Source organism: Mus pahari, chromosome 3, assembly GCF_900095145.1.
Source record: "Mus pahari chromosome 3, PAHARI_EIJ_v1.1, whole genome shotgun sequence".
Classification (NCBI taxonomy): domain Eukaryota; kingdom Metazoa; phylum Chordata; class Mammalia; order Rodentia; family Muridae; genus Mus; species Mus pahari.
The window spans coordinates 67,001,582-67,013,374 of NC_034592.1; the positions used below are offsets into that span (position 1 = coordinate 67,001,582).

General features: G+C 36.2%; 1 pseudogene; it reads right to left on the reverse strand.

Moving 5' to 3' along the window:
* Positions 1–2,742: 2,742 nt before the first annotated feature.
* Positions 2,743–3,153, reverse strand: LOC110317912 (annotated as a pseudogene).
* Between the last annotated feature and the right edge of the window lie 8,640 nt (positions 3,154–11,793).

Here is an 11,793-nt window from a genome sequence, read left to right on the forward strand (position 1 = left end):
ATTTGAAATGTAAATGATGAAAAAATCTAATAAAAAATAAAAAAAATGTTTATTAACATTTGCTGTTTCAAAAAATACCAGTTTTTAGAGTGGCATTATTTTTGCTTTTGCATATCTTTGATATCTAGTTTAATACAAGTAGGTCAAATTTTATTTATGCTTCTATTTGATCTGTTGTAACTCAATTTTTAGTAGAAAGATAATGAAGCAATTCAGGGTTACTTAGACCTGTTGTTATAAAACAAGAAAGAAAATATTGTAATATAATTTTCAGCTAATTATGATTATTATATCAAAACTCCAGTGTTTGTAACTTCTTAAAGATTTAGTTGTAGTTTAGAACTTGAAGTGCTGTCAATTAACTTTTCTGACACTCTTATATTAAAACCTACCTATTTTGTACTTTGAGTAGACTTTATACTCATTCATAATTTTAGACAATATGATTTCACCACTTAGAAAATGCTGGTTTCACCAACCAAAAAGTACACATGGAGGGATTCATGGCTTGAGCTGCATATGTGGCAGAGGATGGCCTTGTCAGACATCAATGGCAGGAGAGGTCCTTGGCCCTTTGAAGGTTCAATGCCCCAATGTAGGGGAATGACAAGACAGAGGGAAGCAGGAGTGGATGGGTTGGTGAACAGGGGGAGGAGGGAGGGGATAGGGGGTTTTTGCAGAGGAAACCAGGAAAGGGGGTAACGTTTGAAATGCAAATAAAGAAAATATCTAGATTTAAAAAAAAAAGAAAGAAAAACCACTGGTTTGAATGAGTTAAAAAAAAAAAAGAAAAAAAAAAAGAAAAATAAGAAAATGCTGGTTTCCTGAGCCACACAGTGAGAGTGTGGGAGTAAGAAGACAAACAATATACTATCACCAACTTGTTTTGCTCTCATAGACCACCTGAGACTCACAGGGATAGGAAACAGTCCCTGGAACACAGTCTAAGGACTTCTGCATTGGCTGTGTGTTTTGATCTCAAACAATACTTGTTATCGATTGTTTTCACAGCAAACCTTAACTCAGACACTCAGCCTTTGTCTGCTTGCCATCCTGTTGTCTCAGTGTTCTGTCTGACATCGTCCTCACATATCGTTTTAGAACTTTCTATTCATTGCAGTTATGAAGTTTTTAATTGTTCTTTCCCCTATGAAGTTTACCTTTATCTTTGTTCTTGCAACATAGCTTTAGGTTTTACATTTTTCTCAGTCAGTTGTGCTTTAGAAGTCCCCAGTCCTTGTAATTGACAGTCCTTAGATTCCTCTCTGGTGACAGTCATTAGATTCCTCTTTGGTGGGTTCTAAGGTTAGGGTTTGAATTTACATTGTTTCACTAGACTGTCTGTGGGTGTGGAGTTCTTCCTTATTTAGGACTTCGTTGGGCATCAATTATAGATACAAAGATTATTCAATAATTCTAAAAATGATTTATTTCTTCTCTGCTGAATTTCTCTGTTTCCGTGCTATATTCTTACATTTAATTTTAATCTCTCCTTCACAGACTCGTCCGCAGTCAGGAGTTGCATTTGCTACAATTCTATGAAGAGTTCTTTTGAATCAGCATATTTTAAAAATAACTACATTGGCAGAATAATGTTCAATGTTTTTTTGAGAAACTTCTTTTATTTTCTAATAGTTTTAATATAAAATTTTGCATTCTTATTTTATATTCTTTTATATCTTACATTTTCATATAATATCTTGAGTCTACATGTACCTTATTTTTTTTCCACAAAATTTTGACTTACAACTACAATTTAAATTAAGATATAGAAGATTTTTATCTGTGTTGACAGTCACCTGGGGGGCACCACTAACCTAGAACCAATCTGAGTTCTCTGAAGGTTGATTTCTTTTTCTCTTTCAGATAATCGGTGTGTTGTGAGAATCAAGCTCAGACTCTGTGTGTTTAAAGCTAAGAGGTTTTATAGAGTTTTAGACCTGTAGTTATAAAACAAGAAAGAAGTTATTATTATTATTATTATTATTATTATTATTATTATTATTATTATTTTGAGCTAATTATGAATATTACTTTTAATATTATATCAAAACTCTAATGGTTGTAGCTTCTTAAAGAATTAGTTACAATTTAGAACTTGAAGTGCTGTCAATTAACTTAGGATCCATCTCATGGGAAGGCACCAAGGCTTGACACAGTGATGCTATGAGCTTATAGATGGAAGCCTGGCATGGCTGTCCTCTGAGAGGCCCTACCAATAGCTAACTGAGACAGACACAGATATCTACACCCAACCATTGGACAAGAGTTAGGGATTCCCTAAGGTTGAATGGGGGAAGGATTGAAGAAATTGAAAGGAAAGGAGACCTCATAGGAAGACCAGCAGTCTTAACTCACCCATACCTCAGGAAGCTCCCAGAAACTGAGCCAACAACCAGTAGCATACATGAACTGGTCCAAGGCCACCTGCACATATATAGTAGAGGATTGCCTGGTGTGGCCTTAGTGGGAGAAGATGCACTTAAGCTTGAAAAGAAATGAGACTCTAGGAAAGGGGGTGTTCTGGTGAAGGGGGAACCCTCTTGAAGACAAGGGGGAATAGAAATGGGATGAAGAATTGTGGGAAGAGGGACCAGGAAGAGGTGGCAATAGCTGGAATGTAAATAAATGCAATTTAAAATAAAATTGTTTGGAGAAAATTTTCTCCCATTCAGTTTAAAATTACATTTGGCACATTCCCTTGTTGTCTTATTTTTTCCATGAAGGCTTTTTATTTATGCTTTATATTTGAAAAAAGAATCCCAGGATTTTCCCTCCTGTATGTTTTTGTCTTGCCTCTTCATGGTCCATGATGCCAGCCGAGGTTGTCAGCACAATGAAACCAAACTGCCGTGATGGGAGCAGGTTGTTCTGCCATTTCTCTAGGTCTTTGAGTTGAACATCAAATCTAGAGCTTATAACTCCACACTTGTTCAACCTTCCTGTGAGGTTCACAACAATCTTCCCAGCTCTGTGGTCATCAATGATCTCGAATTCACCAATGTACCCATGCTTCATCATCACGGTTAAGAACTGAACGCTGACTTTAGAACAGGGCCTGTTGAGGACCTGACGCTTGCCTCTCTTCTCAGTGTTGTTGATGCTCTTGAGAGCATCCGTCAGAACATTCATTCGCACCACGGTAGTGGCAAGGGAAGATGGCAGAAAGAGCTTGTTGTCTAATTTTTATGAGTGAGCTATGCTCTTGTTTTCTTTTCATCCTGTATGTGGAATCTTCTAGGTTTGACATTTCAGATGAGAGATTACCTCAAATGTTTGCTTTGAGTAAGGCCATAGGCTGACCCTTTGTCCCCAGGATTCTGGCAGAAAGCATTGGGAGAATATTAGTATTGGCACTTGAATGTCTTATAAGACATGTCCATGAAAATTTTGTTTGTTTTTTGCCCTTGTTTTCATGCTTAATAAGCAATGCAGTTAGAATTTTTTTTTTAAATTCTTTGTCCAGCACTTCTATTGTTCTCATTCATAAAATGATTAAGGCCATGCAGTATTGCAGTCTGCTGCACTGTTGGCATGAAGTGGTTTTAAAAATGCAGTGATGTATTTTTTTGAAACTAAGTTTCCAAAACAGTTTCTTCTCAAAAGAGGAGAAAAGAAGATGAACCTTGAGACAGCATAGGTTAATTACTGTTGGATGATTATTAATCATGAGTTTGTATTTGGACTTTAAGTAGAGAGTGCAATTAGGAAAAGTATTTATTATAAGTAAGCTTTTACAATGGTAAAATATTTCCAAGCAGCGAAATAGGAATTAAAAAAATGAACATAAAGGCTGTAGTTCTGATTCCCAACTAGAGTAAAATAAAATGGAATTTGGAAGATTTACTTGCTGTTAGCTTTTTTTTTTTTTTTTTTTTTTGAGTTAGCTTGACTAGATTATAATCCAAGTTCTTCAGCCAAACACTGATCTAACTCTTACTGAGAAAGAATTTTAGAGATGCAAATATGGACCCTAATCAGGTAACTTTAAGTGAAGAAGACAGTGACTGTGGCACTTGGAACATATTAAAAATACCCCTGAATGGAGAAATGGATGGAGAAAGGAAGAGAGTAGTCCTGTTGTGGCTCTGCCTGCATCCGGGGGTTTCGACCTGCTGTATCTTTTCTTCTTGACTGCATGACCTATGCACAGCTGTCTCTGCAGGTCCCATGATATGTAAAACTGTACTTTGAGGTAGGTTACTCTCTCCTCCAGCTGTGCAGTGACGGTTCTGGAACAACTTGCTGCTTGTACTTCTCTGACTGAATAGTGATCCCACCACCCACAGCAATCATTATAAGTACTCTTACTGTGATTCTAATAATTCTGTTTTACAAAAACATCTACTGATTTGATAATTTTTGTTTGCCCAGACATATAGGGCTGTCAATATAGCCATTTATCAATTGTAGCATAATATTTGAATAGGATTATACCTTAAACTTAAAAGAAAATTGGTGAGTAGAGAAAACATACAGGACATGGCCTATCCTTCCTTGAAAGAAGAGAATATATATTTGTTTTATTTTATTTCTTATGAACATTTTATAATAATAGGGACTAGCATTTAGTAATTTCCCTGTTGAAATGCTGCATCCATTAACACAAGCTCTGGACCTCCTTGTTTTCCTTTCTCACTGGAATTTTTTCTTTTGCTTTCCCCTAAATCTCCTCTCCCTCCCCCTTCTTATTTCCCAGGCCACCTTTTGGTACAAGTCTCTAGTTATGTTTAGTCTATTCTTTCAGGGTTACCCAGGTTCCTGAATTAAAACTCATCATCGTGCTGATGGTCCTGATATTTACTTCTTGTCATGATCTTCTTTTAAATTGAGACTCACATATTCAATTGTTCCTAAAAGTCATCTCTTCTGACTTGCTTCATGGGTTCATTAATTTCTTCCCATGGGAATTTCTGTCTTCAAGGTCTTCTATCTCCAAACCTGCTCATCTTGAAATCTCTGCTGCTTCATTCTAGGGGCCACGTTAAATATTTTCAGCCTCTCTTTCCTATTTTCATTTCCCACATACATCCAAGAACTCAGCAAACACTTTAGTTTTTATCTCTAGGATAAAACTGCCCTCTTATGACCTCTGCTATTTGCATCCTAGACAAAACTCAACGGTTTTGCTCTGACTAATAAGAGTAGTGTTTCATCTTCCATACAGCTTCCACTTTTGCTTCCTTATAGTCCATTATGTAGGGCATGATAAGATATGAATACGTCAATAACATCATCCCATATTCAGAATATTCTTTGGGCATCCACATTTTATTTGTAGAGTTGAGTATGAAACCCAGAGGGCTCACACAGCAGTCAATCGTTCTATCGAATTGGTTCTCACTTCCAGCCATGCATCTTCTCACCTCACTGAAAGCCCAAGAAGCACTTCCAGTGATACGTAAATACTCTGAGATGATTTCCCCTATGCCATTGTCCTCAGATTCACTTTCAGAGAAAAAAAATGTGTCCTCCTTATCCTATCCTACTTACTGATCTACTTACTTAATAGAAATGTTTAAGAACACATTTTTGCTTAATGATAAATGATATGTTAGGTGCAGTGATTAATTGTGGTTGAACTGTCACTATAATTATTAGGTAGTAACTTATGGTTCCGAATCAATAGTAAAAGATAGCATGACAAAGACCAAAACACCCCCTTCTGTTTTAGCTCCATGATTGCCACTAACAGACATGCTAAACCATGGAATGACAAGAAAGATCCCAAGCTGGAATGATTGTGGGATAAGTGAAAGGGGATAGTTGCCTTCTCCTCTTCCTCCTCCTCCTCCTCTCCCTCTCCCTCTCCCCCTCTCTCTCTCTCCCCCTCTCTCTCTCTCCCCCTCTCTCTCTCTCCCTCTCTCTCTCTCCCCCTCTCTCTCTCTCCCCCTCTCTCTCTCTCCCCCTCTCTCTCTCTCTCTCTCTCTCCCCCTCTCTCTCTCTCCCCCTCTCTCTCTCCCCCTCTCTCTTGTGGACGTTGTACATCGTGGTGCGGAGCCTAGTGCGCACCACGATGTACAACGTCCACAAGCTTCTTCTTCTTCTTCTTCTTCTTCTTCTTCTTCTTCTTCTTCTTCTTCTTCTTCTTCTTCTTCTTCTTCTTCTTCTTCTTCTTCTTCTTTCTTTCTTTCTTTCTTTTTTTCTTTCTTTCTTTTGTTTTTTTTGAGTCAGGGTTTGTTACTAAGTCTGGAGCTCACTGATAAAGTAAACTAGGTAATAAGTTAGCCCCAGAATCCTCCTGTCTCCATCTCCTCAGCTTTGGGGTTTGATGTGTATGCTACCATTTTGTGTGGGTGTTACAGTGGGTGCCACTGTTAAAGAGGCTTTCTCAACTACCTTTCTTTTTTTTTTTTATTTATTTTTTTTTTTTTGTGAATTTTATTTAATTTCTTTTATTAGATATTTTCTTGATTTACATTTCAAATGCTATCCCCATTCCTCATTTCCCCTCTGAAAACCACCTATCACATCCCCCATCCCCATGCTCACCAACCCACCCACTCCTGCTTCCCTGTCCTAGCAGTCCCTATACTGGAGCATTGAGCCTTCACAGGACAAAGGGCTTCTCCTCCCATTGAGGACATCCTCTGCTACATATGCAGCTGGAGCCATGGGTCCCTCCATGTATCCATTTTGCTCAACTACCTTTCTTATGGTGGATCCTCCCACATCAAACACCCATTAAGACAATGCCCCATAAACTTGCCTAAAGCCTAATGTGATGGAGGAATGTTCTCCGTTGAGGTTCCTTCATAGTTTCCCAGATGACTCTAGCTCGTGTCAATTTGAAAAGCAAAACAAAACACCTCAGCTCACCAGCACAATTATTCCCTTGTCCTAAATATACACTGATTTTATTTTGAGAATTCAGAACTTATAACACTACTGTTCTCTGCCAAGTCAATTGCACATTCACCAGGTTTAAAGTTTCAACATCTACATCTTCTGAAAACAAATAGAAAAAATTGACTTGGTATCTACAAAATACTTAAATTTATAGCTATTGAAATTCTTTTCTAAAACTTTACTGATATTAACCTGCTTCCAGGATTCTTTAAAGTGTCTTTGATATCTCAGATTTCAATATGGTTCAAACTTCTGTCTGCAGCAGTTTGTTCATAGAGTAAATTTTTCTCCAAGGTCTACTTTTATGTTTGGATTCTAAGAATGGAAATGAGTCGTTTGTCTTTATTTCTTATCAATTGTAACCTTCTAGCTTTCTCCTTTCTTCTGATCTTTCCCTCAGTGTGAATTTTGATATAGATTACTTATTTTTTGTTAAATATTTCAAAAATAGTCTTTTAAAAAAGATAATAGTCTAGAGATGAATGCTTGAGTCTATTGGCACATAGTTTAGGTGATGACCATACCATTTAATGGAGGCAGGTTTTATTTCTTATTCATTTAAGTAAGAAAGGAACACTGATTTATTCTTGTTTTGTTTTGTTCTTTGTTTTTTTGTTTGTTTGTTTTTTGTTTTTTTGTTTGTTTGTTTTTTGTTTTTTGTTTGTTTGCTTGTTTGTTTTACGTAGGATCTCACTGTGCTTCTGACTGAGTTTAAACTCAAGGTAATCCTTCTGTCTCTGACCTCTGACTATTGAAATTAAGGACTTCCATATGTGCCACTATGCATGGCCACAGTATGTTTAAAACTACCAGATGAAGAATGAATGACTTTGTGTTTTGATTTCCATAGCTCTACTAGCTATTATGGATTTAAGAGATTCCCTTCATGATTTATCCAGCACTTTCTCTATGTCACATCAAATTCATTTTCTAATAACTTCAAGGAGAATCTTTGGACGTTTATTTTGTATATTAAGGTATGTTGATATTTGAGCATATTTTTATTTTATCTGTTATTTAACAGTAGCTTACTATCCTTATACCTTTCTATGCTTAATGTTCTATGAGCTTGCCTCAGCACCTAGGAAATAGAAATTACAAATGTCTTACCTGATCTCTTTAACTTTCATGATGGAAAGTCATGTGTGTTAAAAGCCTAGGATTACTATGAAGATTTTACAAAATATGTGAATTCCTAGTACTTCTGAATGCTTCTTATATTAGTATGTGCATCTGAAAATAATAAGAATATATTTCTAGAAGATAATATAAATAGAAAAAAACATTATTTTCTTTGGGGGACTATTATAGAGAAAAATCTTATATTGTATTTTCATGGTGTCCATAATATTTCCTAAAATGTATAAATCATAAGCACAGATAAATAATGGTTCTTCAGGGGAGAATCTTTTTAAATTTTTATTAAATTATTTTATTTATGTACATTCTAAGAGTTGTCCCCTTATTTCTTCACCCCATTCTCCTCTCCTCACCTCTGAGAAGGTGCTCACCCACCTGTTCATGTACCCCCTCCTCACCCACACCATCATCCCTCTTCTCTGGGGCATCAAGTTTCCATAAGATTAAGTGTATCTTTTCTACTGAGGCCATACAAGGCAGTCTTCTACTATACATATGATCCTGGGGCCATGAACCAGCCCATGCTTTCTCCTTGGTTTTTGGCTTAGTCTCTGGGAGCTCTGATGGATGTTGACTAGTTGTCACTGTTGTTCTTCCTATGTGGTTGCAATCTCCTTCCCCTTCCTCTTCTAAATTGGTCTTTGACCTCAATTCAATGGTTGGATGCAAGTATCTGCAGTTGTCTCAGTCAGTTGTGGGTATAGTTTCTTCAAGGACAGCTGTGCCAAGCTCCTATCTGCATGCACAATATGACCTCATAATAGTGCCAGAATTTGGTGTGTACACATGGGATGGACCCCAAGTTGGGCTAGTTACTGGGTGGCCTTTCTTTCAGTCTTTGCTCCATTTTTTGTCTTCAGGGGAGAATCTTATTAAAGTTTATACATTTGGTTATATGACAAGGTAATAACCATTACCTAGTCATAATATTTTATCCTTATGCTAAATACTAATTTCCATTGTTCTGCAATAGGAGCTTAAATACTTTGAAACAAGAAATATAAATTAAGTACTTTCATATAAACAATAGTATAAACTAAATCAAAGTTATTAGATGAGATTTTATAAATATATAATTTGAATTACAACTATAGTACTGTACTTAAAATACTCTAGACTGAATGTCCTTTGCTCTTTGGGAAAGAAATAATAGTTTTTGAAAAGAAAGGAAAGAATAATAGTAACTGCTTACAAAACAATTCATGCTTTGTAGAGAACAGTATTAGTTTAACCTGAAACTAGCTAGATTAGTCCTGTTTAGTGGGGGCAAACCTTGGAAGAAGGCATGTTAGATAACAACAGCTATCATCATAATGAGGATATTTAGAATTCTTGTTGGGAGAATATTTGTAGGTACAGTGGATCATACTCATAGATACATCCATGAATTGTATGTGGTTGTAAAAGTTTGTACAAAGGAGGCACGGTCTTGCATTGGGAAGAAGTAGGAAATGGGCATCTTTAACAATCAGCTAGAAATTTAAACACTGCAACTGATGTATATTCCCACAATATGTGAGTTCAGAAAAGATCAGGAACAGTGATTGACTTGATAAGTCTTTTACTAAATGACACTTTCTTTCTAATAAAACCTGGGGCTAAAATGTGTAAGGGTTAAAGTTTCTGGCAGTGAATGAGGAATGGAAAAATGCATAGCTAGGATGATGAGAAGCTCTCGTGAACTTTGACAACACTCCACCTATGATTGACACCAGAAGAGAGAGGCGAATGGGCAAAGGGAATAAAGGTTACAGCTAGTCTCATTCCTTGTGTACTTTGAAGAACTTAAGAGTTCTATGATCATCCAACTCTCCCTAGTCAATGTAAGAGTACACTTTCTAGAAATTATTTTATTCTTTTGAAATATCCACTTCCTTTCTCAGTGGGTATCAGAACTCACATTTGTAGATTAGTCACCAGAATGAAAATGATGCAAAGAATATAACAATAATAAGTCTTATCTCACTGATGTAAGTATAAACCACTAGGTACTGCCTTGTCTTGGGTATTTAAATGGTTATGTTTATGAGAGCATATATAAGCAGGCATACACACATGCTTGTTCAAAGAAGCATTAAAGCAACTTATTTTGTTAAAGCTTTCAGATCGATATATTTTGCTTGAGGGGAAATTATGCATTCTGAGGAATGAGTTCATTAGCTCAGTGCTATTTATTTCTAAAATGAGAAATATTTTTCTCCCAGAATCTCAGAGAACAATTACAAATATGGAAAAGAAACAGAAATCATTAAAAGATGAACATTTAAGCATTACAGTTTTAGAAAGTAAAAATGGCAAGGAGAAGTGGACAATAAAAATCTGAAGTTAACTCTTCAAATTTAGCATCCTAATATAAAGAATTCTTATTGCAAGGAGACTAGAAAATAGATCATGTTTGGGACAGAAAGACACCGTTTAGGAACCTTTGTTTCTTTGCTCTGTGATAACTCCCTTCCTGGTTTTCTTCTTATCATTGTGGATATAGAGCACAAATGAAGAGAAGCAGACATATTAGAGCTGTCAACTGAAAGGTGAATGGACTGCCATTTCCAATTTTTTACCTCTAACTAAGGTAAGGGCTGCTATCCCTGGATATTGTCAGTCAATGATAGGATTATATATTTCCACGGAGAGCTGCAAATGATGGCACAGGGTAATCCCTTCAAGACTGATTTTCTGTCAAAATATAATTCTTATAAAATCAGCTAGAGAAATTATAGTTCACGATGTACTAGATAAAGTAATAATTAATTTTAGTCAGTAGAGTATGCAGAGAAGTGATGTAGAATTGCTGAATATACATTTAAAAAGCAGCTAGCTTAATTAGGTAGCCATAGATATATTCATGTTTGGGATTTTAATGAGAATCACAGTTGGAAGCTTTTGGCTTTTGGCCAAGTCAAGTGAAGGCCAAGTTGAAGAGCAATTTTTTAGAGATGAATGAAGGAGAATTTAGTAACATAGTAAAGCAAATTGCAAGGGAGGAGATAAGGCCGTACACTTGTTTCTCCACTTCTCTATTTTACTTTTAATCAATGGCATCAAGTATTTTTCAATGGTATTATAGATTCTTTAAGTGTGAAATGATCTAGGAAGCCTGCCTGGAACAAGGGTTTTTGATCATTTCCCCAGACCATGTGGCTGTGTAGATAGAGAACTACATATTGCCCTCCCACCATGTCAACTACTTGTTATTGTTTTGTTTTGTTTTGTTTTTGTTTTTTGTTTTATTTGTTTTTTTCAGCAGAGCAACTGCATTGTGGTTTTCAGTGATCTATACAAGTTGCCTGGTTTTCATAGTTACACTTTACTATTGCACCTTTTAATTCACCCATTTTATCAAGCAATGTGGCTGGAGACAGAGGAATTGTAGGGTCCAGGCTAATCTGGGTTTCCTAGGAATTAATTCCAAGCTAAAATGAGCATAAAGTAAAAGCCGACTGAAGCTATAAGCAAATATCTGAAGTGACTTTTGTTTGTGTTACCTGGTGAATCCCTGCCCACATCAAAAACATCAGATGCGATGGTACAGACTCTGTCTGCAGTGGTAGAGATGAGAAATCAGGGAATGGCCACAGCTTTCACGGTAGGCATTTCCCGCAAAGAACTAGCAATCTCTGATGCAAGAAATGTCTATTGGTCAAAGCGGCAAGTCCAATTGTCTTTCTCTAAAATGAATGAATAATCATTTATAATCCATAGAGCTCTGATTTCCTCCCAGAATATACAATACAAACTATTTATATTCTAAAGTATCAAATCTCAAAATTTCAAAGTAAAATTATGAAAAGTCACTACAATAGT